General features: G+C 43.8%; 1 protein-coding gene across 2 annotated transcripts in view; it reads right to left on the bottom strand.

The window, feature by feature from the left end:
* Positions 1-14,200, bottom strand: part of Rho-6 (serine protease rhomboid 6) — a 233,046-nt gene that overhangs the window by 85,338 nt on the left and 133,508 nt on the right. Inside the window, exon 2 of one of the 2 annotated variants that reach the window (XM_076431072.1) lies at positions 210-333. The exons of the other annotated variant lie outside the window; for it this stretch is intronic. The gene's annotated coding sequence lies outside the window, so the exon portion shown is untranslated. The remainder of the gene's footprint in view (positions 1-209; positions 334-14,200) is intronic. 2 annotated transcript variants of the gene reach the window in all.

Raw genomic sequence — 14,200 nt, forward strand, 5'->3', positions numbered from 1 at the left:
TCTTTTATTCTTGTTGGACGTGATCACGTTAATGCGAAACTGGAAATTTATATTTGCAAAAGAGCACATTTTTATGAGATGAATCAGGGTCGGCCACATTCGGCCCGCGAGGTTCGTGAACACGGAAAAATAAATCAAGTAGAGAATTAAAGAATTAATAAAATAAAAAACATATAAAAATATCACTTCCCAATAAAAAAATTTTTGACCTGTTTTTTTGTTGCTCCACGAGTAGAATTGCCCATGTAAATATGTTCGAGTTTGCTACCCGGTCCGCCGAGACCAAAAATTTTTCGATCTGTAATTCCTTTCCAAAAAAACATTCGCCGTCACCTGAAATAAATAAAAAAATTGATAAAAATATTTGTACAAAATAAACTGTTTCGATCGCTGCTGTATAAACATTCGTTAACAATTTTGCCACGTCAAAATCACACAATTTTATGTGTTGTTCATTCGAGCTTGGTTCTACGGGAGTCTAATAATGTGTTCTTTTCTTTCCTGAGGAATGTATGCACCCTTCGCAATCCCAGATCAAATTTCCCTTCGTTTTTCCGTAACCTCGCCAGGGTCTTCATCTAACCGTGTCTTTATCCTTGCGAATTCAATTTTCATGATTTAAACAAATACGTCCCGGGGATTCCCGGGGATTCCCGGTCCGGGCGCAGCGAAAGAAATACGAAAACCGTCGTTCGAAGGAGGAGTGTGTCGAATACTCTCCGAAAGAAGATAACAGAGTCGAGGGACACACACGATAAGGGTGGAAAAAGGAGTTTGACCGGAGGGGGACTCTGGGCGGAGAGGATTCGCAGCTACTATTGGCATCCAATAAAGCGAACGGAGAGCAGCTGGAATTGGCCCGATGGTTTATATTTATAGATTGAAATCCTCTTTTCCACCCCCTGCAGCCTTTCCCTTTGTCTATGCTGTCTGTGCTTCTCCAGGGCGCGGCGGCGCTTCGAATCGCGTGTCGATGAGGAAGATAGAATCGACTTCTGTGCGGATGGCGTTTGATTGCTTCACGGGGTGGCCGGGGGTGGCTAGCGGGAGATAGGAAAGATCGATAATTAATTTAGAGGGATGTCGGGAATGGACTCTCCATTGTTTAGTTTCGCGAGTATATTGTGCGCTCGTGATGCCGCGAATCGTCGTCTTCTTTTGCAGCGAACCGTATGTGCGACCCCTCCCCGCCATCCCAGAGTTTATAGCTGCCCCATGAAACACGGGATTAAAGGCCGAAGGATTTCAATGAAATCTGATCAACGTTCCATTGTGTGAATTTTACGTTGTAAATCTACCTATTGTTGCCTCGTTGTTTAAACTTCATCGCGATGCGGCGAGAACGCTGGACCGCGAAGACAATGCCGTGTCATATTTTGTAGCGAGATACCAAACCGATAACACATTTATAAACAAATATTATGACAGAGAATTATCCAGGGTCTTCTACTTCGATGTAATCTGTTCTTATTGTTAATGCTAGACGATTTGTGACTGTACGCGCGTAGATGGAAGAGATAGGCGAACTCTGAGACAGTTTCGTGGGTCTAGCGTTACGTTGCATCTCGACAATGTCCTTCGAAAATATATTATGGTGTTTATTGGACGACATCGTGTGCAATAGTGTTCTGTGTGCTTTCGTCAACCACTCGCAACATTGAATCGGACAGACCATCTACAAATGCTGGTGATCCACTGCAAACAGTTTCGAAGGCGCCAGAGCACGGCGGCCATAAATTTTCATGAAAATCAGACGGGCAGGTTGGATAACCGGTTGCTTGTAAGCGAACACGTGACAGAGCAGCAAAAATCGCCGGGTGTGGACCGTTTCGGGGCTCGGACGAGGGGTTCCCGAGGCTTTTCTACCGCCTGGTGGATCCTCTCCGTCTCCATTTCGCCGATTTCCCTGACCCCTGTCATTTCACCCCCTGTGGCTCGTTCTCCGCACGAGTCGCGTTCCCGTTTCACCCAGACACGTGCCGACGTCGACGTACATCTATCTGCGCTATCAAACCGACGCGACGCGAAGACGAAAGCACACCGACGGAAGAAGAAAGCTGCGCGGGGTGGAAGAAGCAGAGGGTAGAAGAAGAAGGGGATGAAAAGAAATGGGGGTAGGAGCAAGCAGGGGTTAGAAGAAGCAGACTATGAAAGTAACGGGGGATGGAAGAAGCAGGGGGTGGAATAAACGACGATGGAAGCAAGCGGGGGGGGGATGGAAGCAAGGGGTGAGAAAGCGAGTCGCGCCATCCATTCCGTTTGATCTCGCGACCGTGATATTTTTCCAGATTCCTCGCTGTCTGCTCCGTCATCCATCCGACTGGAACAAAAAGGGGCAGGCACGTCCTCCGACGTCGCGCGATTGTATCGGGGGTTGCGCACGTCCAACGACGAAAATCCCCACCCCCCGCATGTCCGGAAACGCTGGACGAACCGGACCGGAACGACATCTTTCCGTGCCATCGAGAGCACCGTGACCTGAACCGCGGTGGACGTCTCCAGAAACCTCTCTTCCGGATGTCTCCTCCACCACCCCCATCGAGGGGATAGGAAAAACGAATAAGCCGAATGAAGCTATTTTTGGGACGGCTTTGAATTTTAAGCGGACCACCCCAGCCGCGGCTATATCTATTTCCGGCGGCGAGGCGGCTCTGATGGAGTTTCCAAGGGAGAGAGACTCGGTTAAGGGTTGTTTCGGGGTGGTTTATGATAGGGCGAGAGTTATACGTCGAGTGTTCCCCGTGCGCTCCTGGTATTCCTGGCAGGTTTTAATGAAGTTTAATGGGGAATTTTCTTGCGCGCTTTCGCAAAGGGAAACGCTAAATTTCACGGCCTTTGTAGCTCTGTTGTAAGTAATGTGTAGGTGGTTACGGCAGTGAGCGGCGTATAATGCAATGAGGAGGCTGTTTGTTGGCTGTAATAGTTCCTTCATTAAATTTCTGGCAATCATTTTTTATATTCCTTATTTCCACTTCAGCTGGTTCGACATGTTTGGCAAATGTTTTTGCTCTGTTATCATCACTAGACTGCGGATTTTATGCATATATGACAAAATTGAGTACAGTCAAACCTGTTTTTGTGCGATTTTTTTTGTGCGGTATATGAATATCAGGTCAGCAGGATATCTCGGAAGATGTTGTCGTTATCAAAAAAGTGTTCCTACAAAAGTTGTTTGGTATGATAGGCTACATTACGTAGTATTAATTGTTCTCTTGAGGGTGGAGTGGTGGAGGACATTTCAAGGTCACCTTGATCTTTTTAAACGAAATGTCCTATTTTTTACACCATAGATCGATAGAGTATCAAATTCTGAGTATAAAAGTGTAGACCTTCGTATATCCTAAATCTAATAGTCAGCGAGATATTATCCAAAGAAAAAAGAAAATCGTTTCGATAATATCTCGTTAACTATTAGGTTTAGGACATATGAAGGTCAACACTTTTATACTCAGAATTTGATACTCTATCGATCCATGGTGTAAAAAATAGGACATTCAATTTAAAAAAATCAAGGTGACCTTGAAATGTCCTCCACCACTCCACCCACAAGGAAACAATTAATACTACGTAATTTAGCCCGTCATACCAAATAACTTTTGTAGGAACACTTTTTTGATAACGACAATGTCTTCCGAGATATCCTGCTGATCTCATTTCAGCAGGACACCCTGTATATGTATTGAATTATGTACATTTTGAAAATTTCTCCATGTTTAAAATGAGAAATTAAAATTTTTCAAAATGTTTCCATGTGTAATTTAATTATTTATTTTGTTTGGAAGGATTCTCTCGCTATTTCGTAAAGCTGTGACATATTTCCTAATTGAGACTTTTATTATGCGGTCCCTCTCCACCGCATAAAAAAAATTTTCTTTGATATGTTGTGAAAAATTATTTGTTGTAGTTATTTATGAAGTTTGTAAATATTTTTTTGTGCGTTTTTTTCTGCGATCTCTATACAATCTACTACTGTAAGGAGTCCTCAAAATTTCCAAGCATCGGTGTCCGAAAGTTTTTCTGAAAACCCGATCAGTTTTACCTCCGCTATTTTTCGAAGCGAAAAATGTCTCGGCGTTTCTTTTATTCGCGAACGGAGAATTTAGTTTCTCTAGCTGGGCTCGAGAGAGCGAGAGCAAGAGAGAGAGAGAGAATCGGGTTTCCCCTCTGGAGATGCTTCGGGGATCCAGATAAAAATTGTGGGTCACGACTACATTTTCGAACGTCAATAAAATTTAGTTGGTGTAATCGCATTTATCATTGCTCGGTGGCCCGAGGCTGGCTGGCTCTCTTTCGATATCAACAAAATGGTGGAGCGGAAGCGTTCAGTGAACCAGTTATCGCGAGCCAGCGTTTCGTTCGAGCACAGCCGCTTTAAAGCTTGGCTTTCACGGGCGTGCTCTAGCCTCCGTCTCCTATTTCTCCGCGATAGCAAAAGTGCCTCGGTATATACCTATCCTGTATTATTCGAGCTAGATTCTCTGTGCCATTTGCTCCCTTAATTTCGCCTCAAATCGAACGCAGACGGCCAATTCGACTTCCATCTCTCTTTCTTGCTCTCTTGGTCCCGCGTACACATTCTCACCCTGGCCGTTATCCTCGGCGAAGCTCGATTTAAATGAGTTTTCCTCGATCCTCGACGAAATTATTGCGAAATTGAATTAAATTGCATGGCCTTTGAATTTGTCGGGGTTCGGATTTGATCCTGCTGCTTCGGTCGGCAATCTTCTTTCTCTGTCCCAAGATTTTTGCCTTTGTGCAGAGGATCTTTGTGGCAACTCGGATGCCTCGCGTCGTTTAACCCTTGATTACAGGATTCATTTGACCCTCCTCTCAAAACTCGCAGCGTGGTTATAAAATTTTTATTTCATTTACATTATATATCCTATGATTTTATGGGATATGAGTTTTAGTGGAACGATCAGTATAAGCACCCTGACTCGTGAAAGTGTGTGATCGAACTTTAGGGCCACTAGAGATTACCGCGATTTTATGTTGAAATAGTCGATTATAAATGAAAATTTTACTATAGAACTCCTCTACTATACTTTTCTCAATTTATTACAACCATTTAAAGATGAGAGTAAAGATTGAAATGAATTCCATATAATGTTGAAATAACAAGCAGTATCTAAAGGTTTCTTTTTGACAATATATCGTAAAAATTGCATTGAATTCATTTATTTTCAAATAATGTGATGCGGAACAACTGATAATAATACTTTTAAAAGACGATTTCACATTAAGGGTCCGAATGAGAACGGACAGAGGAATTTCAAATTGGTGTACAGCCTAGTTCAAATATCAATCAATCCGTTCAATTCATCGGGAGATATTCCAATCGCGATAAAATCTCTGTGGACAGAACCGAAACCGTATCAATTCAGAGAGAGAATTTCTATTGTTTCTAATCGTTTAAACCGTAAAAACCGTATAGAAATTCCCACTTTGGAAACAGTACCATATTTTTTTCATACCGGTTATAGTTTGAAATTCTAGATCGGGATATAACGATATACTCTCCGATTATAACAGTATCCAGTTTTTTCTTTCGGGCGAATATAAAATGGCGACCGTGCGTATATCGGCAAACAAAAATTTTCCTGGTCGAGTACATTGTGATATTTCATGTAACAGTGTCATTTTTATTTTTATTTTATCGGAGTATTCGGAGGGTTTATTAACGTATTAATAAATGTACAATGTAAGCAACGCAGTTTATAGATAACTGTCGAAACATACTATTCGATAAAAAATATAAAATTGTAAAAATACTTAGAAACAACAAGTCTTGCCAGCAATAATCCCGTATCTTATTATTGGACTGCGGATTTTATGCATTTATGGCGAAAAGGAGTATCACTCTATACTAATAGTAATATACTATACAACCTATAAACATCATTGAAGAATTAAAGAAATTATTACTCAGCCCTTGTTCGTTGCAGTTGATGCCAACAATTTTTATTTTGTACTAGAGGGGAGTTGTTGCTCGCTTTGCGAGCTCGCGAATAAATCGTAATCGAAATTAACTAACTGGCGAATGTTTATAATGTCGATAATGCAAATTTCTATTGAAATATTGATTAAAAGCTGCGACGTTCTATTGAAATATGATTCTAAAGGCACTTTTAGTTTTTCCCGAATTTTCCATTTTTCCGTGATACACTTTTCCAATTTTTCTTATCCTATAACCTAGTTCGGACTAATACGAACATTTTAAAAAAAGAATTAGCCAAATCGGTCCAATTGTTCTCAAGTGATGCGCTTACCAACGAACAGCATTTGATTTTTATTTATATAGATATAATAGATAAAGTTCCGCGTAATGAGCATCACTTTGTCCACAAATATCGAACACATCTATTCCGCGCACATCGAGACCCATGAAAACCATGCAGTACTTGCTGCTAGTGTCTCAGTCGTCTGCGTAAACAATCAAAGGGTTAAAAAACATCACACAATCCATCCATTTTCATGTGTTCAAACGGGAACAGCCCCTTAAGCTTCAGTTGCATCGACGCAATAAAAGCCGGGAGCATCCGACGCAAACAAGTTGTTTTCCGCGGATAGAGCTACCGTCGGTGTAGGGATGCAGGGGGCAAAGGGGGCGGAGCCTTGTTCTCTCGAAGCCCCGAAAACAAAGGAAATAACGAGAGATATCGCGATACAGTGTGTGCCACGAGAACGCCGATAGCAGGCGTGCAATTAACTCGATTAGAGTCGAAAGTAAAAATAACTCCGAGGTGGTGGGGGGACGGGGGTGGAGGGGGTTAACGTTGGTGAGCGCAGCTGGTTGTAATTATCGGCAATAAATGAAGCGGGTTGGTGGAGGGGAAGAGTGGGAGAGAGAAAGAGGAGAATTACGAAGGCGCAACGGTTTCCTCGGAGGCGGCAGCCATCGTTGCAATTTGTCGCCGAGTGAATATCGACAGATTAAAAAAGGGCTTTCGCTCGGTTCTCCCTCCCTCGCTCTAGCTCTCCCGATTTTTTTTATTCCGTTTCCGCCGAGAGGCAAAATTGAATGCGTTGCTTGCCCCCGGTGCGCGAGGGTGACTTTAACCCTTTGACGCGCGCTGCCTTTTGTTCCGGGGGATATTTTTTCGGAGCGCGAATCCGGTGTTTCAATTAATTTTTATTTGGAGGATCAATGGCCGATTCGACGGCCCGATCTTTTCTTGTTAACGAGATTGACTCGCGGTGCGGAAATCTGTTTTGTTAGTTGCTCTCCCTCACCCCTCCCGGCAACGTTGCTTCTTTTTTAATTGTCGCGCGCCGACGAGGCCGGATTTAGCCGGACCGCGAATGGAAGAAAGAGCGAGACCATTTGCCGGTGTATTACGGTCTCGTTGTTGAACTAATCGCTCGGTTCCGCGTGCTCGTTTCTCTTCCTCAGTCGTTCAACCACCCTTGAAATTATTCCCGTCGAGGGTCTATTTTCGTAGCGGGAGAACGCCGCTCGTTTCGCCATTCATAAATTTATCAACGTGTTTTCATTTTCATCAACTACTTCCGCGAGCCTCGCAGAAGGAGCGCGCGTTCCGATTGTTCGCGCGAACGGATCGCTCGATCGCAAAATTGCAGGGGGAAACCTTTCGATCATCCGGTACGTTAATTTTCATTCGATCAAACGGTTTTCACCGGTAACGTTTTCTCGGCGTTATTGGCGCTGCCGCATGCCGCCGCGGCCGTGTGAAACGTATCGTTTCACCCTAATTACTGCTCACTTCCGTTTTCCCTCGACGCGTGTTGCTCGAACGAGCAATTAAAAATATAGAAACACAGTCGCACTACCTCTATACCATAATCCTCTCCTATACGCGCTTGTTACGTAGTCTCGTTTCCAGTGCACAATATCTTTTCCACTCTGTGCCCCCACTTGTCCTTCCCCTTCTCGCGGTGCTTAATGAACGTGCAATTGCCGTGTAACACACAAAAGCTTCTTTCGCCCCGTCCGTCCGCTGACCGTCATTTATGTATTCGCGGAAGTCGCGAGAGGAATGAAACAGAAATCCTCGACTTCGCTTATTATTCCCATGCACTTGGACTCGCAATTATTGCTGCGAAATAGAAGCCTCTCTCCTCTCTTTCTCTCTGTAGTCGCACCACCGACTCCTACTCGCCCGTTTCTTCGGAATCCTTGCCATCGTGTAATTGTTAATAATGAGCTTTTTCCGCCCGCCTGCGCTGCTTGATCCCAATTTAATATTCATTAATGTATGAACCTTCCACCACTCCCTTACATTCCACTCCTGGTATTCCCAATCCCCGTCTGTTGTCGTTATTCCTCCTCTCTTTATGTATATATAATATTTTTCATTATCCGCGTTTATTTGTTTGCTCCTTTCTCTTCGCTTTCCTATCCCGGCTTGTCGTGTTTATTCGCAGCTTTGTTAAGGGCGCGGCGGATGCAGATCCATGAAGATGAAAGATCTTTCATTTAGCCTCAAATGTTCCATCTCTATTAGTGCTTCTTAATTACCATCGTACTCTCTTCAGGCTCTCCTCCTTGCTGTCTGAGATTTTTTCGACCCACGACCTTTCTCTCGCCTACCCTATTTGCATTCTTCACTCTTGCGTACCATCTATATCTTCACCATCGCTCTTCTGTCAAATATCTACCTATCCTCTCACGATATATATGTATATTCCTTTCGGTCGAACTTCAAGTTCTACACAAGTACCCGGGACTGCAACCCTTCTACCGTGTCACATCTTTTTCTTGAAGCTTCAACTTCCAGTCTCCCAAAACTAGCAAAATTTTCAACTCCTTCGAATACTCTTCTCACCGACCTTCTTATTCGCCGGTCTCTCGCCTGTCATTGCACCCCCTACCGAATCACCCCTTTCTTCCATCCCTTCGGCATTAAGTATACGATTTTTCTACCGTGTGATCCTTTCGTTTAAACTTTCACCGAACTTTCACCCGCTACGGTGCTTGAAATATTCTACGTTTCCCTCCATTTCATCTTTCACCCCCTTTCTCCCTCTCGGAAAGTACTCTATATAGGAGTGGTATGTGTACAGGGTGATTCATTTTTACGTCCCAAGACACGTTGTGCTCGTATTGGAAGGACCATGAAGGTCAACCTGAATTTTTTAAATTGGAACCTATGATTTTAATTGTGTGTTAGTATAGATAGTATCGAGACGTTCTTCAGTAACTAATAATTGTCTTTAATACAAACGAAATAAATGAAACGAGTGTGAGCAACATGTAACATATTAAAATTGAAAAACGATTTCATACGAAAGTGGGGACGAAGAGTTTTTCCGACAGATTCGCATACGTGACCGTTAAGGGAATAGACTCCTTTTTCCAGGATTGCAAGGGTGCGGGATTCAAAATATCATGCAAAAATGGGGTTTTCAGGAAGTCAAAAACGTTCCAATTGGTTATTCCATGCCAAATCGATCACTTTTTGCAAGCACTATCGTCTATTTTGTTCTAAATGAAATATGTCGTAGTTCATGTGAAATTAGGGGGGGGGGGTTTAAGTCATCATTTAGCCGGTTCCGAATTTTTTTAGAAATGGCAAGCCGTCAAAGTTTTCAATGTTTGCCCATTTTGGCGGAAACGGGCCTCACTTACGAATTTTTATCTCGGGAACTGTTTGTCCGATTGAGTTACAACTTTTTTTGTTTTATTCGGGAAGGATTGGGCTATTACGAAATAATTTTTTCAACCACGAAAATCAACTTAATAATGTCGAAAAATTTAAACAAATTCTTTTTTCGATGAGGGGCCAGAGTGATCTAAATTTTGAAAAAAATATGGTTATATTACTTTGTAACGGTTCTGCTTCCGACGGAGAAGTCGTCGCGGCGTCGTATCCTCTCGTGCTGGAATAACTCGTCGAGCCGGGTTCGTCTACCGGCGAGAGGATCGACTGAAGCTGAAAATGGACGAGGTGCGCGGGACGTGAAATAACGACAACGTGTATATGTATTTTACGGGCCTCACTGCTCGTACATTCGCGTAACCTTGTGTCTCATGGACGGTCTTACGGACCCGTGATTCTAGGGGCGATCCTTGCGTGATCGGTCAGCGCGACGCGACGCGTATTCGTGGACCTGGTGCTTGTGCCGGCGACTGGGTTCAGACAGGAGTGGTCGGGAAACCCTGCCACGAGTCGGGAAAATCCTCGTGGCGGTTCTACGGCAAAGGTAGAGGATGCTGCCCCTACATTTAATCGTCTCCGGTAGCTGTCGGAGTTCTCGGGATGCTGCCCGAGAGGTTTGCTCAGGATGCTGCCTGAGCGGCAGAGAGGGATGCTGCCCTCTCTGTTTGGCGTGTATGCTGTCACGCCGGTGGGAACTAGGTTAGGTAGGAAGGTGTTCCTGGGATGCTGCCCAGGCTGGAAAAGAGGCCCGTGCCTCGTTTGCATCGCCTTTTATAGGCGGGGGTTGGTGGTGAGCGGAATGGTGCGGGGAGAACGGATTTGTGACGTCGAGTTTCCGTATCCGTTAAGATGGCGGAACCTCGACGTCCGTTTCCCGCCGAATATGGCCTGGAGCGCGGGGATCGTGCATCGTGACGCGTCGTACGCGGACGACGCGTTCGGTAATCCTCGGCGTCGATCGGTTGTGTTCGGCGCGTGTCTGATAGTAACAGGCCTGCACCGTACAGGTCTGTTACAACTTGAAGTTTCCCCTTTGTTCTAAATGAAATATGTTGTAGTTCATGTGAAATTACGGGGAGTTTAAGTCATCATTTAGCCGGTTCCGAATATTTTTAGAAATGGCACGCCGTCAAAGTTTTCAAGTTTTGCCCATTTTGGCGAAAACGGGCCTCACTTACGAATTTTTATCTCGGGAACTGTTTGTCCGATTGAGCTACATTTTTTTTTGTTTCATTCGGAAAGGATTGGGATAATACAAAATAATTTCTTCAACCTCGAAAATCAACTTAATAATGTCAAAAAATTTAAACAAATTCATTTTTCGCGTTTTTTCGATGAAGGGCCAGGGTGATTTAAATTTTGAAAAAAATATGGTTATATTCCTTGAAGTTTCCCCTTTAAAATGAGCCCAAGAAGCTGACGAGATGAAGAATAATGCAAACTACGCCTCGTAAACGAAAAACTAGGACTTGAGGGCGACAGCGCCCTAGATAAATATTTTATCTAGCGTTTTTGAGTACTGAAGACTCCCATTTTTCTATTATCGAGAAATGAGAACGCGAATCCCGCAGCCTTGCAATCCTGGAAACGAGTCTACCGCTACTTAATGAAACTAGTCGAGAATCGAGTGTGTTCGACGCACACGGTTAAATAACACCGCGGACTAGGTCGGGAAATCAATTTGACTTTTCTCAGTTGAAAATTTCGAGTCACGGTTCGTCGACCGGGTCGATTGGAGCACCCGGTGCATCGTGATGGATAGTGCATCGCCGGTCACGGGTACCGGCGGGATCGATTTGATTACGGGGAATGATCGAATGCAAATTAGCGGGGCGAGGATATCATCGTCGCCCGTGGGATTCCCCCGGTGCCCCGTTTTCGTGATTTCGAGGCCTGACGCGCGCGAGCGAGCGAGCGAGCGAGCAAGCGAGCAAGCGAGCCCCGGCCTCGCTCGATTCCCTCTTCTGTCCCAATTCCGGGCCGTTCCCGATGAAACCGTTGTTCCCCGAGCCGTGTAATTCTACCACCCCCAACCCCCTTACCCCTCCACCCGGTTCCCTACCCTCGTGAAAGTTGAAACAATTGGCCTTCCCGCTCGTGAATAGAGATTGCCGAGAGACGAACGGGCGAGCGCGAGCGGCGGCCGGCTTTTGTTCCGGCAATTAATTAATAAACAAAAGAACGTCTGTTGCGGGATTGTCGGCGAACGCTGAACGGCCCACGGCTCGGTAAACTGTTGGTAAGATTCGGTGAAACGGGTTTGGAAAGGGTTCTTGATTCGGGGTGAAAGGGTTGACGCGATAGGGGTTGAGGAACGCAGCAGACTCCCGTATCAAAGAATTGTTTAACAAGACTCGGGACGATTCTACAGGTAAATATAAGTCGAAAAAACGAAATAACACTTCTGTGAAATGTTAACTGCAACATAAAAACTGCAGCGAAATATTTTTACTGAATAAAATGTAGTTCTGGTACGAAGGAGTAGTCAATTTTTAAAAATCATCGAAATGCATAATAAATGGCATAGTGAAGATTTTTATGAATTCACTGGATCAGTAAATTTTTACGAGCTTCAAGAATTAACATATATGAATTTACGATTTCGGCGCCAGGTTCGATCAATTGTAAAGCGTTAGCAAATGTGCAATTAACTAAACATGTATCTTGACGTTTCGATCCCTATGTGGATCATTTTCACAAAGAACATTTATTGCGTCTGAAATAATGCAAAAAAAAAAATTTTATAATTTGGCAAAAATATTATAACACAGTCTTAGGTACCTCGAAAACAGTCACCCCCACCTTTGGGGAGGGCCCAAAACGGCGGCCCTACGAGTATAGACGATACCAAGTGCACTATCTCCCTAACAGCAGTTGTATAAATGAACTTAATTAGGTGTTTATCATGTTTTTTGAATGTGGGCCCGTAAAGCACATTGCGCCCGACGGAAGGTTAAATTAATAACTTGGAACGTATTTATTTGATTATATCCTTAACAGTGTACTTAATAAATTCTCTACCCTGAATTGTGGAAATCAAGGAGCAAACATTCCAAGTAAAATTGAGCAGTCTCGATGAGCTAGTGTGCGCGAACATCTCGAGTAGAACAGTGGAAACACTTCACTCAAATGCGACGCAATTCTCGTCTGAATTAATTGGTGTCCGCAAACAATCCAAATAAAATTGAGCGGTCCACTGGACTTGACACAATATCCGTCTTGATAAATTAGTGTACGGAGCTCGAGGATTGCGCCGGTTTTGCGATAATGTACCAACAGCTTGTGATAACGGAACGTGATAGAGGAATCGCGAAGTATCGCGGGGCTTATGCATCCCGGCGAAATTGACTTTGTTGATAAGTTCGCGGCAGCCGGCGCCACGTAAGCGCTAATACGAAAGTAATTTGCGAAGGTAGCCTGGGAAAGGGTTGTTTGATTGAGTTATGCGAGGCAGGGGCCCCGGGTATATTCCATTTACCAGATTCCCCGGGCACGATGTCATCGTATGTCCTCCTACGCCCGAACGAGAAAAAAAAAGGAGAAAAGCTGGCCGGCACTCTCGCCCGACAGAAATTGATGGACAGTGAAACGAAACGGGACGGCCGTTCCGGAGATTAAAATGATCCGGAAGCAACGATGATGCGAAACGCATACCCGCAGTCGAGTATACTGCGTCAAAGCCGGACTGATGGGATGCAGAAGCTTCACTTTGATGTAACGGGGGGAATGAACGGCAGACGCTTAGGTGTTTGGTCGGTTGAACTGTGATTAACGGACTGCCGGCGATTTTCGGAAAGTTGCATTTTCCCCCTCTGGGTAAATGTGTACACTGAAATTAAATAAATTGCATCGGATTCCGCGGAAGTTCGCATTATACGCGTTGCTTCCAATCGGGGAAGCGTTAATTCAACAAATTTCAACTGAACATGTTACAGAGGAACGTTAATTAATAGGGTTTAATGTTCGAGAAAATTCATCCGAAAGAATACCTGGAGAAATCGATATCATTATTAAAGGAAAAATATCAATGTTACAGAGTTTGAACTGCGAAGATTGTACGATCTAGTTTCAGTCTGTGTCCGATCATGTACAATTTAGTCCACTCATCGTATTCAACTATTTAGTGCAGCACTCGAACACGGTTGCCTTAGAAGTAAATGGAATTTATAGATAAGGAGAGATGGATTCAATTAGGCTATCTGGGTTGCCATTTAGCGTGTTACCTCTACGGTACACTACACTACTACTAGACTTTAACTGTGCTCACCGTACCCGAATTCAGGTCATGCAGAGAAACATGGAAATTAATATTTCGAAGGGATACCGTTCGAGGTTATTTGATTCCGAACGTTGCTGAATTAAATTCCAATTTTCTGACTATCTGGACTCGTTGATAGGCCCACTATCAGTTTCATATTAAATATTAGAAAGATGAAGTACGGCAGAAGTTATGATACAAATTTTCAAACGTGCTTTTGCAATTATTGTTTATAATATGTACATCTCTTCAATTATAATTAGACTGCGGATTTTATGCATTTATGACAAAAATGGGTACGTACAATTTAAAACAGTGGAGA

This window comes from Lasioglossum baleicum, chromosome 1 (genome assembly GCF_051020765.1).
Source record: "Lasioglossum baleicum chromosome 1, iyLasBale1, whole genome shotgun sequence".
Taxonomy (NCBI): Eukaryota; Metazoa; Arthropoda; class Insecta; order Hymenoptera; family Halictidae; genus Lasioglossum; species Lasioglossum baleicum.